Genomic DNA, 19,540 nt, shown 5'->3' with positions numbered 1-19,540 from the left:
TTGATTTTTGTTTCATTATTTTAGTACTTGAAACATTAACATGGTTTCAGAAAATACCACTATATTAGAAGGTGCACCCAGAGAAGTATCACTCCACCATTTTCCATGTGTTTTGTTTCTACCTTCTCCTCTGTATAACTAGTATTCGTGTCTTATTCTTCCATGTTTTGTTTTAGATGAATGAGCAGCATCATATGTGGCAAATATGACTGTTCTTTGCACTTTGCTTCCTTTTTTTTTTTTGCAGATGTGTATTGGAAATCCACATCAGAATGTAGATCTTACTTTTATAGTTGCTAGTACCCTATCATTGCTTGTGTTGAAGTTTGTTTAGCCACTGCCTAGGTAGATACAGTTAAAATACAGCCATTATTTTGCAGTTGCCAAAGAGCTTTTGTGAATGAACTAGCACATGAATATTTTTAATTGCTGGGTGTAATCCTCCATGGGAAAGTCCCCAAAATCAGATTTATGGATCAGAGGTAAGTATGTTTATACTTTTGTTAGAAATTGTTGATTTCCTGTCAGTAATGTGAAAGTCTTGTTTTCCCACAGTGTCACCAATAGTATGTGCTGTGATAGTTTTAAATGTTTGCTAATCTGATAAATGAGAAGTGGTATTTTAGAGTAGTTTTAATTTTCAATTTTATTTTCATCATAACTGAATTAGAATATCTTTACGTTTAAGGACTGTGTATTGTGTAAGTATGTGTTTGTGTGAATTTTCTGCTAATGTCTTTGGGTTTTTGGTCTTTTTTTCTTGAGTTTTAAAAATTTTTTTAATTTCCGGGGCTGGGGATGTGGCTCAAGCGGTAGCGCGCTCGCCTGGTATGCGTGCAGCCAGGGTTCGATCCTCAGCACCACATACAAACAAAGGTGTTGTGTCTGCCGAAAACTAAAAAAAAATAAATATTAAAAATTCTTTCTCTCTCTCTCTTTAAAAAAAAAAGAAACTTTAAATTTTTTTTTTTAAAATTTCCTTATTTTTTTAGTTACAGATGGACATAGTACCCTTATTTTATTTTATTTTTTTATTTTTTATTAGGTGGTGCTGGGAATCAAACTCATTGCCTCACACATGCTAGGCAAATGCTCTACCACTGAGCACAACCCCAGTCTCTCCTTGAGTTTTCAAGAGTTATTTATCAGGGATGTTAGCCCTTTAGCTACGATGCGTAAGGCAAATATTTTCTTATGGTTTTTCAATTCTTATTTTTTTTTAAATATCTTTACTTATTCATATGTAGTGTTGAGGATCGAACCCAGGGCCTCGCACGTGCTAGGCAAGCACTCTACCACTGAGCCCCAGCCCTAGTCTGGTTTTTCAATTCTTCTGACTTTTTTTTTTTTTTTTTTTTTTGGTAGTGGGGATTGAACTCAGGGGCAATTGACCACTGAGCCACCTCCCCAGCCCTATTTTGAATTTTATTTAGAGACACAGTCTCAGTGAGTTGCTTAGTGCCTCGCTTTTTGCTGAGACTGGCTTTGAACTCATGATCCTCCTGTCTTAGCTTCCCCAGCCTCTGGGATTACAGGTGTGCGCCACCATGCCTAGCTTGACTTTTTAAAAGTATTTTTGGTCATGTAAAATCCTCTTTTTTTTTTTGGCACTGGGGATTGAACCTAGGGGTGCTACACCACTGAGCTATATCCCCAGTTTTTAAAATTTATTTTGGTACAGGGCCTTGCTAAGTTTCTAATACTGGCCTCAAATTTACAATCCTCCTACCTCAGCCTTCTGAGTTGATGGGATTACAGGAATGTACCATCAGGCATGGCATCCTTTTATGTGGTCGGATTATATTTTCTTTCATTGTATCTTTCTTTGCATCTAGGGCATACAATATAGATGGTTTTCCTTAAATTCAGGCATAGAGGAATTCACTGATTTTGTTTTCTTTTTGGTATATTTGTTTCGTTTCATTTTTCATTTAAATCCTTTATGTATTTGGATTTATTTTTGTGTGCCCTGTGAGACATAGATCTGCTTTTCTCATTTTCTCACTGGGTTTTGTCATGTCCCTTTTTATTAGGAAGTCCATCTTTGTTCCATTATTTGTAATAGCCTTTTATAACATTATGCATTTCTGTGTGTGTATGTATCTCATGTGGGTCTATCAGCGTTCTACTGGTCTTGTCCAATCAGTCATAGAACCACACTTAGAATTATGGAGACTTGCTGGTACATTTCTATATTGGGTAGGGATATGCTGTCTCTTCTCTTTTAGCTTTTGTTTTTCAATGTTTTTCATTTCAACTGTTCATTTTTTCATATAAACTTTGGTATTAGCCTATCTAGATCTATTACAAAAACTCATTGGTGTTTCTGCTGGGATTTTATCACATTTGTAGATTAAGGTGAACTGACATCTTTATGTGTTGAACTGTAGTATTTCAGAGCAAAGTCTGGAGTTAAAGTTTTCCTCATGTAAAGTTTTGTTTATTTCTTGCTAAGTTTATTCCAAAGTAATTCATCTTCTTAGTGCTACTACACATGGAGTTTTCTGTATGTATAATCTCTAACTAGTTCTTGTTTTTGTATATGAAACCTACAGGACTCATGTTAGTTTTTTATCCTGTTGTGCTACTCAGTTCTTTCATTGTTTCAGTTAGTTTTATTGTTAGTTCTCCAGGGTTTTTCTGTACCCTCTGCAGGTAGAAGTGGTTTTCCTTCCTTCCTAGTTCTTATCCTTCTGTTTGTTTTCTCCTACCTGAATGTCTTGGCTTGTATCCCAGTGCAGTGTTGGATAGCCCTGGAAATGTTATGTGTCCTTTTTTTGTGCCTAATCTTTCTGAAAATGTCTGCAGGGTTCCCACTAGGAGATGTACTGGCTCTAGGATAGAAGTGTGTATTTCTGTTGTGTTGAAATAGAGTCCATCACTTCTTCTCCTGCCCTCCAAAAATGGATATTGAATTTTGTTGAAGGCCTTTTCTGTGGAAATGATCTGTGGAAATGATCATGTATTTTTTTCTCTCTTAGAACTATTAAATCCATTATGTCCCATTGTCATATATATATATATATATATATATATATATATAATATCTAAAAACTTAAATTGAGTAACAAATATACCACTTATGTTAGCTTTGAAATATACCTTTACATTTTTAGAGTTCTGTTCTTATGAGAAAAATAATAGGTGAATGGTGAGTGATAATAATCAATAATTTTAATGTTATTATTAATGATAATCATATAATCTCTAGGTTATGGTTTCTTATCTATTTTAATGCACCTATATCAATTTCATTGAAATTAATAGAATTGAAAGCTTTGGACCTAATGGGTTAAGGAAATAAGGTTGTATTTCTGGAATAAATCTCAGTTGATCTTGGTGTATTATTTTCTTAATATGGTGTTCAGTCAGCTTTTTTGCTGCTGTTACCAAAGGATCTGACAAGACAATGTAGAGGAGGAAAAATTTATTTAGGGCTTGTGGTTTTGGAGGTTCAGTTCATAGACTCCATCACTCTGGGCCTGAGGTGAGGCAGCACATCATGTTGGAAGGGTGTGGAGGAGGAAAATAACTCAGACAACCAGGAAGCAAAAAGCACTCTATTCACCAGAGATAAAATACGAACCCCAAAGGGATGCCCCCAAGTGACCTTTCTCCTACAGCTATGTTCTACCTGTATACACTTCCCACCCACTTAATCCATTCAGGTGAATTAATGTACTGATTAGGTTAAGGCTCTCATGACCCAATCATTTCACCTCTAAATTTTCTTACATTATATCAGATATGAGCTTTTGGGGGACACTTTATATTAAAACTATAACATAAGTTATAGGATTCTGTTTACTAATTTTAAATTTAGTACTTTTACATTGGTATTTGTATGTGATATTGGTCTGCTGATTTTCTTTTTTGTGTTCCATTTATCGAATTTAGATATCAACATTATTCTTGGTTCAAAAAAGGAATTAGTAAACTTTCCTTCATTTTTAATGTTCCCGAACAACTTGTGGACCACTGGGACTATTTGGTCTTTGCTGTTTTGGTAGACTTATAAAACCATCTGGGCATTGTTTTTTTTGGTGAGCAATTAATTGATAACTTTGTTTCTTCAACAGAAATTGTTCAGAATGATTTAGTTCTTACAGAATTACTTTTGGTAAGTTTTTCTGTACATGGTTCTTTTCGTATGGATTTTATAATTTATTTGCCTTGAATTTGGCAGAGTGATTTGCTAATGAGTTAAAACTCATTTTTCTTCTGTTTCAATTGCTGTTTTCCTCTTGCCATTTATTATTTCATAAGTTTATATGTTCTAATTTAAGTTAGCTGGTAGATTGTCTTATTTGTTAATTTTTTTTAAAGAAATTGATATTGATTAGTTAACTAATTCTTCTGTCTTATCCACTTTATTAATTCTTCTGTTCTCACCATTTCCTGTCTTGTGCTTTATTTTTGTTTTTAATTTTTTTCTAATTTTTTGAGCTGGAAATTTACTTAGGTTTGTGTTTAATTTCTGTGGATAAAAGTGTGTAGGGCTGTGAATTATTTTTGTAATCACTGCTTCTAATATAGCCTATAGATATTTTCCTAAGATAGTATTATGAGAAATTTCAAGCATATAGCAAAGTTGATATACTTTTATAGTGAATTCTTATATATCCAACACCAGTATTATTACTGTTAACATTTTGTTTATCTTTATCTGTTCTTCTCTCTGTTCAGTAATTCATCATCAGTTTTAGATCATTTTTAGTTAAAGAAATCAATGAAACACTTCAACATGCTTATTACAGAACTCAGTTTCTTTATATATTTTTTTCTTTTGAAAATGAAAGCAAAGTTTTTTTGTTTTAAGGTAAAATTTATATATAATGAAATGTGCACATTCTAAGCATGCATTTGCTGAGCTTTGACAAATGCATTTACTTATAAAATATAGAACTTTATTATTATTCCAGAATGCTCCCTCAACATTTCTCAATTAATTGCAGCTTATAAGCCCCTCAGAGCTAACCAGAGTTGGGATTTTTTTCCCCAGATCGATTAATTTTCATATGAATAGAGTCACACAATATGTACTTTTAAAGGGCTTTTTCTTTTTCAGCTTTATATTTTTGAGATTTATCTATGTTGTGTACGTTGATAATTTTTTTAATGTTTATTTTTTAGTTATAGGTGGACCCAGTATCTTAATTTTTTTTTTAATGTGGCGCTGAGGATTAAATCCAGTGCCTCACACCTTCTAGGTAAGCTCTCTACCTCTGAGCCACAACCCCAACCCATATTGATAATTTATTCCTTTTCACTGTTGAGTAGTATTATATGATATGACTATCCCTCTTTTTGAGCATTTTGTATAAACTCAGTCATAGTGATCTTTTGCATATGGCTTCTTCTAGTTTATTTAATGACTTTATGTATTGTACTTTTTATTGCTGACAGGTGGGCAAATATATCACAATGACTTTCCTATGGGAGGGTGCTTTGCTGTTGCTGAGTTTGTCTGCTATGAATTATTCTGCTACAAACAGTTGTTTTTGGTTCTGGTTTTTTTTTTTTTTTTTTTTTTTTTTTTGTGTGTGTGTGTGTGTGTGTGTGTGTGTGTGTATGTATTTCTTTCTCTTAAGTAAATACCTACATGTGAAGGTATAAAGTAGACACTTGTTTAGTTTTATAACAAACAGCCAAATAGTTTTTCAAATGGTTTTACACAGCATTATATGTTCCCACTAACAGTATATGAAAAATTTCAGTTAACTGCAAATTCACCAACATGTGCAGTTGTTAGTCTTAAATTTCAGTCAAATGGATAGGTTTTGTTTTGTTTGGGTACCGGGGATTGAACCCAGTGGCACTCGATCTCTGAGCCACATCCCTAGCTCTAGTTTGTATTTTATTTAGAGACAGTGTCTCACTGAATTGCTTAGCACCTTGCTTTAGCTGAGGCTGGTTTTGAACTTGAGATCCTTCAGCCTCAGGCTTTGGGATTACAGGTGGCATCTCATGGTTTTAATTTGCATTTATATCTTAGCTTTTATGTAAATATCTATTATGCATCTTAGATTCCATTGGTTTATGTCTGCCTTTATTTTATACTGTTCTAATTACTATAATTTTGAAATATGTTTTGAAATTAGGAAGTCTAAGGTCTCCATCTTTGTTCATCTTTTTAAAATTTTTTTTTTGCTATTTGGAATTCTTTGAAATTTTATATAAATTTTAGGATTTTTTTCCTATTTCTATAAAAAATTCCATTGGGATTCTGATAGAGATTGCTTTGAATATGTAGATTCCTTGGATAGTATGGACCTTTTTGCAATATTAACTCATCCAGGTTATGATCAAGGAGTGTTTTCTTTCTTTTTTTTTTTTTTTTTTAAGAGAGAGTGAGAGAGGAGAGAGGGAGAGAGAATTTTTAATATTTATCTTTTAGTTCTCGGCGGACACAACATCTTTGTTGGTATGTGGTGCTGAGGATCGAACCCAGGCCGCACGCATGCCAGGCGAGCACGCTACCACTTGAGCCACATCCCCAGCCCAAGGAGTGTTTTCCATTTATGTATGTCGTCTTTAATTTTTTCACTAATGTTTTATAGTTTTTAGTTTAAAGTCTTTACCATCTTGGTTAAGTTTATTCATAATTTATTTTTTTGATGCTATTGTAAATGGGATTCTTTCCTTAATTTCATTGTTTATTGTTGAAGAAATGGAACTGATATTAGGGTGTTGATTTGTGTCCTGAAGCTTTGCTGAATTCATTATGAATTAGAATCTTGTGTATGTGTGCTGCAGTCTGGCTGGGCACAATTCAGGAGCCACTTGTCAAAAGAAACTAACTTTATTTTTAGAACTACAAACGCCAAGCAAAACAGCTCCTCAGGAAAAAAACCCTCAGAGCCCAACTGCCACCACCGGCTTCCACAAGCCTGTCACCCACACAACCCTCCCTACCTCCCACAATCCTCCTGCTCTTGAGGCCGATTGGCTGGGTCGTGTGGGCGGAGCCAAAGAAGTCCCCCAATGAGCAGCTCTGTGGTCTGAAAGGGCAGGGAAACAGTCCAATGAGCAGCTCTGTGGAGGAGCCAATCAGCTAGATGTTGCTGGGGCCGCTGTGAGCCAATCATCAGCCGGCAGCTGGAAGTTTGCTGGGGCCCCTTTGGCTGTGGCTCTCAACATATGTGAGTAATGTCTAGGGTTTTTTCCATAGATATATCATCTATGATCCTAGATAATTTTAATTCTCAGTTTGGATGCCTTTTATTTCTTTTTGTAGTCTAATGTTTCTGGCTAGGACTTCTTGTACTCTGTTGAATAGAATTTATACATTTATCTTCTTTCATTTTTTTCCATGGGTATCAGTCCTTAATCTCGTCAGGGCCTATGCAATGTGTGCTTGACTCAGATCTTGTTGAAGGTTTGCAGTGTCAACACTCTGTACATGTTCCTCAAACTTGATGATCTGCTCCTCCATCAGGTTAGTACTCACCTTGTCATCCTCCACCATACACCAGACCCTCAGCTTGCAGATACCATAGCCCACAGGCACCAATTGAGAGCCTCCCAGACCAGCCCATATGGTTGGACAGTGCACACAGGCCTCTGGCTGGGCCATGTTCTTTTCATCATCCCAGGGTTTGATGTCTCAGAGGATAGAAGACTCCGCCACCAGTAGAGGCTTCTTAGTCCTCTTCTCTGATTACCACTGCAGCCTTTTCTCCCACAGCCTGACTGCTGCCTTGTCCTCCTCCTCATCACTGCTGCTAAATAGGTCAGTGTCATTGTCTTCCTTGTCCTCTGCAGGTGTGGGAACGGTCTTGGTTAGGCGGGTCCACTTGACACGTGGGAGACATGTGCTGGGTCTGTGGTTTGGTGGATTGGTGAGCTCTTCTCCAGGGTGTTCAGCTGGGTCTGTAGCCTGAAGATGGCCTTCTGCGGATCCTCACCACACTTTGCAGGTTCTGGTTCTTCATCTCCAGGTTGGTGATCCAGACAGCCATCTCACTGTGGTTTCTTCCAGGCCTGCCTGATGCCCTGGGGCCTGAGCTCTGAGCTCTGGTGGGAGGTGCCAGACACAGTCCTGTTCATGTGCTCATGGAACTTTCTTTCTGAATCATTGTATTTAAACTTGTTGAATCAGATCTTTTCAGGCACTGGAGAATTTGTAGCCATTTTTATGATGCCAGCCACAGACGGGACCAAGAAGAGGGACCTGTAGTGTGGGACTGAGAAGGAAAGGCTATCCCATTTGTTGGTTTTCTTAGTGTTCTCTTCTAGTTCTTTTAGTTTTTATGGTATTATTCTTGTCTCCTGTTTCATTTCTTATTTTAATTATTAGAATCTTCCTGCATTATTTCCTTTAGCTGAGCCCTTGTTAATTTTGTCTCTCTTTTTTTTTTTTTGTGTGTGTGTGTGTGTGTGTGTGTGTTGCTGAGCATTGAACCCAGGGCTTTGTGCATGCAAGGCAAGCACTTTACCAACTGAGCTACATATCCAGCCCAATTTTGTCTCTTTTTAAGAAACTTAGTTTTAATTTTTTTTTCAGTTCTCTATTTTTAAAATTTTGGCTATAATCTTTATTATTTTCTTGTTTCATCTTGGTTTTGGTTGAGTTTATTCTATTTTCTAGTTCTTTGAGGTGTAAAATTCTGTAGTTGATGAGATTGCTCCTTTTTTTTTAATGCAAACATCTCTGCTAATAATGTTTTTCATGCTTTCCATAGTTTGTTTCCTTCCTTCCTTCCTTCATTTCTTCCTTCCTTCCCACCTTTCTGCCTGCCTTCCCCCCCTCCCCCTGCCCCCTACACACTTTTTCTTATTAGGGATTGAATCCAGGGCCTCTCAATGCTACCACTGAGCCGAACCCCAGCTCTTTCCCATAAGATTTGGTATGGTGGGTATGTTGTATTTTCATTTGCATTTGTATCCCAACGTTTTATAATTTACCTTAAGATTTTTTCTTGATTGAAGAGAATGTTGTTTAATTTTCATCTATTCATGAACTTCTTGCTACTTTCCTACTGCTCTTAATTTCTGGCTTCATTTCATTGGGTTGGTGCTATAGTTTAGATTTTTTTTTTTTTGGTACTGGGGTTTGAACCCATGGGTGCTCTACCACTGAGGTACATCTCAGTCTTTTTTATGTTTCTATTTTGAGATAGGGTCTCACTCAGTTGCTTAGGGCTTTGCTAAGCTACTAAGGCTGGCCTCCACCTTGTGATCCTCCTACTCCAGCCTCCTGAGCTGTTGTGATTACAGGCATGCACCACCATGCCCGGCCATGTAGTTTGGATCTTAATGTCCCCAAAAGATCTGTGTGTTAAATGTTGTTCTGTGGAGTGGCACTGTTGGGAGGTGGTAAAATCTGGAAGAGACATAGCCTAGTGGGAGGTTCTGGGTCACTGGGAACATGCTCCTGGAGGGGATTGTGGGACCCTAGCCCTTTCTTCTTTTTCATGTCCTAAACCTGAGGTGAACTGATTGCTTCACCATACATGCCCAAAGCAATGAGGCCAGTCAGTCATGGACAGAAAACTCCCAAACTGTGAGTCAAAACGAGCCTTTACAGTTTGGTTATCTTAAGTATTTTGTTGCAGTAATAGAAAGTAACACAGTTGGGAAAGAGACTTGGTATGATTTCAGTCTTAAATTTATTAAGACTTGTTTTGTAACCTAACATAGTCTATCCTGGAGAATGTGTTATGTATGCTTGAGTAGAATTTATATTTTGCCATGGTTGGGTAGATTGTTTGGTGTATGTCTGTTAGTTTCAATTGATCTGTAGTCTTGTTCAAATGCTCTTTTTCCTTATTCATATTTTGTCTTACTGGGGCTTGATCTAGAGGTGCTTTACCACTGAGATACATCCTGAGCCCTTTCTATTTTTTATTTTGAGACAGGGTCTCCCTCAGTTGCCCAGGATGGCTTTAAATTTGTAATCCTTCTATTTCAGCCTCCTGAGTTGAGGTGCTAGGATTATAGATCTGTACCATGGTGCCCAGTTAGGCCCCTCCCCTTAAAGTTTCTACTTGTTCCCATAGAGCCAAGCAGGAGACAAGACTTTAACACATGGGTCCTTGGAGGACATTTCAGATTCAAACTAGCAGAGTCTGATTTGTTTTTACATATTTGGGAATTTTTGGTCGTCATTTCCTCAGATGAACTATTCTTCCCTTTCTCTCTCTCATCTTCTTCTGGAACCCTCATAAAACATATATTGATTTACTTAAGTGTGTCCACTATATCCTTTTTAAATTTTGCTTCTTTGACTCAGGAATTGTGACTCTTTTTGTGCTTACTGATTCTTTCTTGGTTTGCTACAGAGCCCCTCTAGTGAAATTTTTAGTTCAGTTACTCTATTTCTCATCTCCAGCATTTTTGTTTGGACTTTTCTTATTATTCCAGTCTCTCTGTTGATAGTCTTGTTTTATTCATTTTTAACCTTTCTTGATTTTGTTCAGTTGTGCATCTGTCTTCTCTCTTGAATTGTTGAGCTTCTGTCTCGGTTATTTTCAATTCCATGTCAGGTAGTTTTAGATCTCAATTTCTGTAGGTTGATTTCTAGAGATTTCTTGTTTGAACCAAGTTTCCAAATTGTGTATCTTGTGATATTTTTCTTTTCTTATTATTTTAAACTTACTTTTCTGCACTTGAGAAAAATAGCCACCTCTTCTAGTCTTTATGGACTGGCTTGTGTCAGCATGGTTCAAGATCCCAGCAGCCTCTGAAATTTCTTTAGAGCTTGTGACTTTTCTGGGCTTTGCTTTTATATATGATTTTCTATATAGAGGGGTTTATTGGTTTCTGTTTTTCTTTCTCTCTTTCTTTTTTTAATATTTATTTTTTAGTTGTAGTTGGACACAATATCTTTTATTTTTATGTGAGTGCTGAGGATCAAATCCAGGGCCTTGCACGTGCTAGGCAAGTACTCTACCACTGAACCACAATCCCAGCCCTCTTTCTTTGTTTCTTTTTAAAGGCTTGATTCTTTTCTTCTTACTCTTTTCTTAATGATTCTCTGTCTTACTACATACACTTCAGTGTTTTGCTATAAGTCACTCCAAATGTCTTTGGTCATAGTTGGGGTCTAAAATTTTTTAAATTTCGGGTACTATTCCATGTATAGCTTTTCTCTGAGAGATAAGAGTACTTTTAAATGTTTTTCCTACATTCTGTTTTTTATGCAGCCAGAGTACCATTTCCCCTCATCTTATGAACGAGGAATCTAGAACACCTATCTGCAGCTTAGAACTAGTTTTTTTTTTTTTCAGGAGCTTTTGTTCTCTTAATATTTCTCATATCTGTCTGTGGCACTGAAGTTTCTCTGGTCCTACAGCAGCAAATATGCCAATCTTTCCTTTGTTCCCAGTGACCTGCACATATCTAGTATGTGATTCTCCTATTAATACCTTTAAATAGGACATAGATATCATTCTCTCTGATAGTTTTCTAGAATGCCAGAAAGCTGGATGCATATGCCCCACTCTTTTCTTACTCTTGCTGGTGGCCTTCTCCACATGTTACTGAGTTCCCTAGACTCTCTGTTGTCAGAACAGTAGTTGCTGTGGCCCTGCTTTCTCTTGCTTTCAGTGACACTTGGGCATCCAAGCTATGCAGGTTTCATTAGCACTTACCTGTCCCTTAGGCAGCCCTCTATAGATCTTGAGCATTAGACATGCATTCCACTCTTTTCCTTGTGCCTCTTCTTGGAAGTCATGAGCTAAGCTGAGGTTTGACAACCTAGGAGAGAGGCAGGTAGAGTATGGCTTCTTACCTGTTTCAGTGCAGCTCTACTCAGCTTTATGCTGCCTCTGGTTGTTGCAACTTCTTAACTGCTTCCTGAAGTTCTATAAAGGCATTTTAGTTTGTATGGTTTGTATTTTGTTTTGTTAGTGTCTCTGCGAGAGTGTGGTATATGAGGACTGGCACTTCCTGTTCCACCATCTTGGCTAACAGAAAAGTGCAAAGAATAGTGCAGAATTTCCTTATAGCCCTCCACTACTTCAATATTACAGTGATCAAAAGTGGACATTAGCATTGGCACAGTACCAGTTATTTGAATTTCATCAGTGTTTCTAATAATGTTCTTTTTCAGTTCCCCAGTTCAGTCCGGGGCCCTACATTGCATTTAGGTTGTTATCCGTCCTCAATCTTTCCAAATCTGTGAGTGTTCCTCATTCTTTGCTCATCTTTCATGACCATTACATTTATGAAGAATACTGGACATTTATTTCATAGAATGTCCCTCAACTTGAGTTAGTGTGTGGTTTTCTCATGACTAAGAATGAGCTATGTGGGCTGGGGATGTGGCTCAAGAGGTAGCACGCTCGCCTGGCATGCGTGCGGCCCGGGTTCGATCCTCAGCAGCATCACATACCAACAAAGATGTTGTGTCCGCCGAGAACTAAGAAAAAATAAATAAATGTTTAAAAAAAAAAAAAGAATGAGCTATGTGTTTTTGGCAAAAAAAGCTATTGTGTCCTTAGTGCATCATATCAAGGAGTACATGATCTAGCTGTGGTACTGGTGATTCTTATCATTGTCATTTGAGTAAGGTCAGGTTCTGCCATCTTCCCCTTTGTACTTGCTAGATATCTTGGGAAAGATTTTTAGGCTGCTGTTATTCTGCTTCTCAAACGTTTGCCTACTAACTGACATTTCTTAGTAGATTTCATCTGTAGCAGTTACTTTGGTGTTTGCTTAATTATACCTCAAATTCTTTTGTGTATGGTATGAGATAGGCATTTAGGTTCATTTATTTTCATATAGAAGTCTAACATCATTTTAAAAGAGTTTCATTTTTTTACTATATAGTTTGGTATCTCTTTCAAAAACCAACTGAGTATTTTTATGTGATTCTATTTCTGAATTGTTTAGTTTATTCCATTGCTCTATTTTTACAATAGTCCTATACAATTTCAACTATTACGGTTTTATAATAAGTCTTGACACTAGGTATTATTATTTATATTTTCATGTAAATTTAAAAATAAGCTTTTGACAATTTCTTCACAAAAACCTGCCAGGATTTTGACTGAGAGTTCCTTGAATCAGTAGAGCAGGAGAATTGACAGCCTACTACATTGAGTCGTTCAGTTTATGAACATGGCATCTCTCTCCATTTACTTGGCTTTTTATTATTTTCTCACAACTGTGTTATACAGTTTACAGTACAGAGGTTACACATTGTTTTAGTTAAGGGTGCTGTGATAAAATTTTTTAGACAAAATAACTTTAAAAGCATGAATTCCTCACAGTTTTGGAGCTGTATGGTTGGGTTCTGCTGAGGGCTGTCTCTGTTCACTGATGGCTTCTTGCTTTGCTTTTCCTCATATGGTAGAAAGTAGTGAGAAAGGAAGCAAACTCGCTCTTGTCATTTCTTACAGCCATACTAATTGCATCATGAGGTTATCATTTCCATGACCTAATTATCTCCCAAAGGCTCTGCCTCCATATACCACCACATTGAAGTTTACAGTTTCAGCTTATGAGTTTTGGAAAAACAAACATTTAGTGCATAAACATATATCTTTTGTTAGATTTCTTCTCACATTTTTGACACTATCAAATATGAAATTATTAAAAATTTTATTTCTAATTATTTGTTGCCAATGCATAAAAATATAATTGAAGGCCAGAGATGTGGCTCAGTAGTGGAGCGCTTGTGTAGCATGCGTGAGGCACTGAGTTTGATCCCCAGCATTACATAATAAAAGGAAAAAAAACTAAACTAAATGAAGGTACTGTGATCTTATTTATTTATTTTTAATTTTCTTATCTGATTTTTTTATTTATATATGACAGAATGCATTACAATTCTTATTACATATATAGAACACAATTTTTCATATCTCTTGTTGTATACACAGTATATTCACACCAATTTGTGTCTTCATACATGTATATTGGATAGTAATGATCATCACTTTCCACCATCATTAATTATCCCATGCCCCTCCCTACTCCTCCAACCCCTTTGCCCTATCTAGAGTTTCTCTATTCCTCCGTGCTCCCACTCCCTACCCCACTATGAATCAGTCTCCTTATATCAAAGAAAACATTCGGCTATTAGTTTTGGGGGATTGGCTAATTTCACTTAGCATTATCTTATCTAACTCCATCCATTTACCTGCAAATGTCATGATTTTATTCTCTTTTATTGCTGAGTAATATTCCATTGTGTATATATGCCACATTTTTTTATCCATTCATCTATTGAAGGGCATCTTGGTTGGTTCCAAGTTTAGCTATTGTGAATTGTGCTGCTACAAACATTGATGTGGCTGTGCCCCTGTAGTATGCTGTTTTTAAGTCCTTTGGGTATAGACTGAGGAGACAGACAGCTGGGTCAAATGGTGGTTCCATTCCCAGTTTTTCAAGAAATCTCCATACTGCTTTCCATATTGGCTTCACCAATTTGCAGTCACACCAGCAGTGTATGAGTGTGCCTTTTTCCCCACATCCTTGCCAACACTTATTGTTGTTTGTCTTCATAATAGTGCCATTCTGACTGGAGTGAGATGAAGTCTTAGAGTGGTTTTGATTTGCATTTCTCTAATTGCTAGTGATGCTGAACATTTTTTCATGTATTTGCTGATTGATTGTACATCATCTTCTGAGAGGGTACTGTGATTAAAAAAAAACATTTTAGTTGTAGTTGGACACAATACCTTTATTTTATTAATTTATTTTTGTCTGGTGCTGAGGATCAAACTCAGCGTCTCACAAGTGCTAGGTGAGTGCTCTGCTATTGAGCCACAACCCTAGCCCCTGGGATCTTTTTTTGTTTTAAAGAGAGATATAATTGACTCTCTATATTGTATATCTTGTATATATTATATATTTGTATATATTTTATATTTTGTGTATTTAGTTTGTATCCTGTGACCTTGCTACTTTTACTAGTTCTTTTAGATTTTTTAATGAGATTAGGGGTTCAGTTTAATGTACTTTCATATAGAGCTATAGCACCATTTTTAAAAGAGAATAATCAAGTACCTTTGTCAAAATTCAGTTGACTATATGAATGTGATTCTATTTGGTTCTGTTACTCTGTTTTTACACTGTCCTCCACAGCTTTTATCATTGTGGCTTTATGTTAAGTCTTGAAATTGGGTGTTATTGTTTGTATTTGCATTATTGTTTATATGAACAGATGTTTGATGCCTTAGGATGTTCCCCAAAACAAGTGTATGGCCTGAGAAGTAGGGGTGTATTTGTACTTCTCTTTTTTGAACTGTGTGACATACTGCGTTTCCTTGGTTTGTTGTAACATCCAGGACTTGTATGGCAGTGTTGGACACAGGGCAGGAGTGAGTGCTCTTTCATTACCCTGCCTTAGGAGAGTGCATCCATCTCTATCTCTTCATATGTTAGCTATAGGTTTTTGTGGTTGCCTCTTATAAGACTGAAGAAGAATCTTGCATTTCTTGCTGAAATTTTTTAGTGCCAGTTCATGTTGGTTTTTGTCAAATGTTCTTTATGTATAGAGACAATTATGGTTTGTTTTCTGATACATTTTCATCTTTTTTTGATTCGTACTCGTCTCTGATTTGTTGTTTGACTTTAGTAGTCATTTCTGCTTATTGAAAGTTCCATGTCAGCTTGATTTTCTTTTTATTGCCTAACAATGAGTTAAAATAATGCAATCTATTATGCCATATTCAAAAGACCTATCATGTGTAGGTGGCATTGAGCATTGAGGAATTTAAAGTGACAGATTTCATCATCAACTAGGTACTCCCAGACAAATATTTTCTGTTGTTATTCACTCTCTGGGCTCTTTTGCATGAATCTTTCTTTAATGGAGGCATATTTTACTTTTGACTTTTGAGTGTGACATGAGATAATCATTGCCTCAGATGATCTTAAAGTTAAGCATCTGGTACACTACAAGTATGAAGAGTTAGGGAAGAGATCAATTACTGTGTATTACAGAGTACTAGGAAATTTTATTAATAGCATGGTATTACAAATAGAACAAGAAAAATTATTGGTAGAGAGTGGTTCTTTTTTTTTTTTTTGTCTTTTTTTTTTTTTTTTGGAACTGGGGGTCGAACCCAGGGCTTTGCAAATGCAAGGCAGACGCTTTGCCACTGAGCTACATCCCAGCCCGAGAGTGGTTCTTAATTTTGGAAAATACATTTGTTTAATAAAGTAACATATCAAAAGTACTTTGTCAGGCTGGTGATGTAGCTCAGTGGTAGAGTGCTTGTTTAGCATGTGAGACCCTGGGTAAAATCCCCAAACATTGTAAAAACAACAAAGAGAGAAAGTACTTTGTAAACTGCAAAGCCCAGCATATGTTGTTTTCATAAAAAATTATTTTAATTATTATTTCTTTATACTACATATGACAATATACTTGTGAATTTGCTTCTGTTTCATCAGACTTTAATGGTTTAACAGATTTTAAAAAGGAAAAGGTTTAATTCTCATTTCTCCATGCCATTATCTAAGGAACAAAGGACGGCATTTCTGATGATCTATTATCCTTTTTTTTGAATATTAAGGAGAAAGACTGGATTACATTTTAAGAATGTTGTGATCTTCATGTTATTTCTTCAACTTGAACAATACTGAAAATTGTAAGAATACTATTCCATTTCATATAAAAGTAACCAAATGGATGATTCTTACTCATGTAAGATCTAAGTGGTAAACATCTGGGAATCACAGTTATTTTTCTTTTGGATGTTTTTTTCTTGTTTTTCTAATATTTTCTTCCTTTTGACTCTGTTGAGTTTTATAGCTGTTTTCTAATTAGTAAGTGAAGTCAGAATATTTCCTTCACAATTCATTTATATGTAATCCCTTAATTTGTCCGTGAATAAGAAGGAATTGTTGGGTCTCCATTAGGAAACCGTGAGTGTGTAGGCCCAGCGTGCTGTCAGCTGCTTCCAAATAGACTTGCATGTGGATTTTATGCTTGGAAAACCTTTAATTTGAAAGAAATAGAATTTGACTTTTGGAATATACAGATACTTGGAAAATAGAGCATGAGGAGGGAAGAGAATTTAAGGAAAATTATACGAGTTTCTTGTTTATTTTTTCTCATATCTATTTTGTTTTTTATTGTGAATGTTAAATATATCATGTACAAATATAACGTGAAAAACCATTTAACGTTTTGAACATCCCATGAAACATTTATTAAATTTAAATCAGGGAACACATTAATAAAAATATTTTTAACATCTGACTATGGAAATTAGAGAAATAACCCAAAAGTTGCTTTCTACTTTATTCTTTTATAAACATATTGATCTTTGTCTATATCTGAAAATAAAAACAAAATATGTGCTTAGAGGGCAATTATTTATTTTATCGAGGACATATCTTAAAAGTCAAGAAGTGAAGCTGCTTGGTAATGCTATAAATTTGAAACTGTCCTACGGCAAGACAGTACGATGCAAATATGACTTAATAAGATCACAAACTGAATTTCAGTGAAACAACCAAGATTTACATTAAATTAGGAATTTTAAAACTGATTTAGTTTGTTTTACTGAGCATTTGCTTAATAACATTTTGCCTTCTTGCAATCTTTTTAAAGACAATAATTCGTCTGTGAAATGCAGGCACATCTTCAGTAGAAAAATTGAAAGCAACAGCTCACTTTCTGAAACCACACATATAGCGATATAAAGAAATATTTCAGCTCTACAAAATTTAATAAATCATCCCATTTCCTAATTTGATCATATTAGATGCTGATGTGGAAGAAGCATTTCAAATACCATCTCCTCATTAATATACATCAGTCTGGGGAATAGAATGGAATACTTATGCAGAGATGTCACAGTTACTGTTTCTTAGTTTACTAAGTGGAACAGGTTGATGTGATACTGGGTGCTATTTGTCAATGTCTTGTTAAAATGGTTTGGGTCGAGTTATGGAGTCCAGAAAGACGGCGGCTGATAAATCAAAAGTGGATTGAGTGGACAGGAGGCAGTGATTGATACTGTGACAGGATATGAAGAAAGCAACCTTGATACAAGCATGCATGATATTGGATATGAGAAAGAAAATGGCCCTGGAGTATGGATATTATTCAAGAAAAGGAGAATAATAATGTCGGACTGAAAATATTGCTGGGTGAAGATTAGGATAGTTCTTATTAGAGCATAATACTTCACTGGAATGGTAGTGATAAAATTATGTAAAACTTTATGTGAGGAGAATATTTTAACCTCTGACTGAAGACTTCAATGATTATTTATTGTTTAAGTTAGTTTTAGCCTCATTTTTCTAAGCTAATTATTAAGCCATGTGTTTATAAACATCCTAACTCCCTGTAAAAATCAAACTTTCTTCCTTTTCATTGCTGGGAATTAAACCTAGGGGCACTTTACTACTAGGTTACCTTCTCAATCATTGTTTATTTATTTTTTTAAATTTTGAGACAGGTTCTTGCTAAGTTACTTAGACTGCCCTTGAATTTATGATACTCCACTTTAGCCTCCTAGATTGCTGGGATTACATGCATCTGCCACCATGACTGACTTAATGAAACACTGTTTTTTAGATTATCTTAAAGAGCATCTACTACCACATCTTAAGTTTTTAAAGTTTTAGTATTCAGAGACTGAACTTATATTTGTAACTTAGTGAAAAGTCTACATTGCATAGTTTTCAACATATTTTAGAAGAGGCATTTTGAATGGCAAATTAAAGATTCCCAATCAATGAACCATTTCCTAGAGATCATTGCTGTTATATATTGATTGTTCTTTTACTGGATTATATGTGAGATGTTGGTTGATGTTAGAGAGTTTTTGTTGGTGGTAATCTTTTGATTGGTCTGAATTTTGTTCTTTACAATGTGTAACTAGGTAGGACTTTCTCCACTCTCTCACAAGAAGAGTTTCACATCAACCATTGGCAGGGTAAGAGCACGAAAATGTATTCAGTTAACTTTTAGTTACATGATCTGTGGGAGACAAACAAATATGGAGTTGCCAGTTACTTATTACGATAATATTTGATTTTTACGTAGAACCTTTTCTTTTTCTGAGTACTTAATACTTTAATGCACAATTTTTTCTTAAGTATGCAATGGAAAACAATTTGAAATGAGGCATTGTGAAATATTCATTGAAGCAATTTAAATCAGTAGTGATGAGTTCATTGATGATTTTTTTGGTAGCCCTTTATAAAAACTCTGGTAAATGTGAGTAGTATTCCTGGATTCATGAAAGCTAACTTAATTAGATAAAAGTTACTATTTTGGGATTTATCACTTAAGTATTTGAAAACCAGATAAATAATGTAGTAATAGAACTTAGTATTAAGTTCTTAACTGTGTTATTTATGGCCACAGACTGTTTTATGAGGTCCAGAATGTGGTTTGAATATTTAAGGAAGATAAATGATAATTTCCAAATTATACAATACATTTCGTAATAGTTTTCTGGAGTTTCTCCTCTAATGTATCCTTCACATGGCAGCCAAAGTGGGTACAGATTTGATAGCATCTCCCTCACTCAGTGGCTTGGAAAAAACCTGAAGTTTTTTCCTGATGAGACCTGAAGTCCTGCCTCTCAGTCACATCTTTCCAATCCAAGTCGACTATTCAGTG

The 19,540-nt window shown here is 35.6% G+C and overlaps 1 protein-coding gene and 1 pseudogene across 3 annotated transcripts in view; one reads left to right on the top strand and one right to left on the bottom strand.

The window, feature by feature from the left end:
* The window catches only part of Rsrc1 (arginine and serine rich coiled-coil 1), a 368,715-nt gene that overhangs the window by 14,746 nt on the left and 334,429 nt on the right, over positions 1–19,540 (top strand). The window lies entirely within an intron of this gene.
* Positions 7,343–8,133, bottom strand: LOC101966813 (elongation factor 1-delta pseudogene; annotated as a pseudogene).

This window comes from Ictidomys tridecemlineatus, chromosome 3 (assembly GCF_052094955.1).
Source record: "Ictidomys tridecemlineatus isolate mIctTri1 chromosome 3, mIctTri1.hap1, whole genome shotgun sequence".
Classification (NCBI taxonomy): domain Eukaryota; kingdom Metazoa; phylum Chordata; class Mammalia; order Rodentia; family Sciuridae; genus Ictidomys; species Ictidomys tridecemlineatus.
Note: the sequence above shows the minus strand (reverse complement) of the source record. Positions and strands in the feature narration are given on the sequence as shown.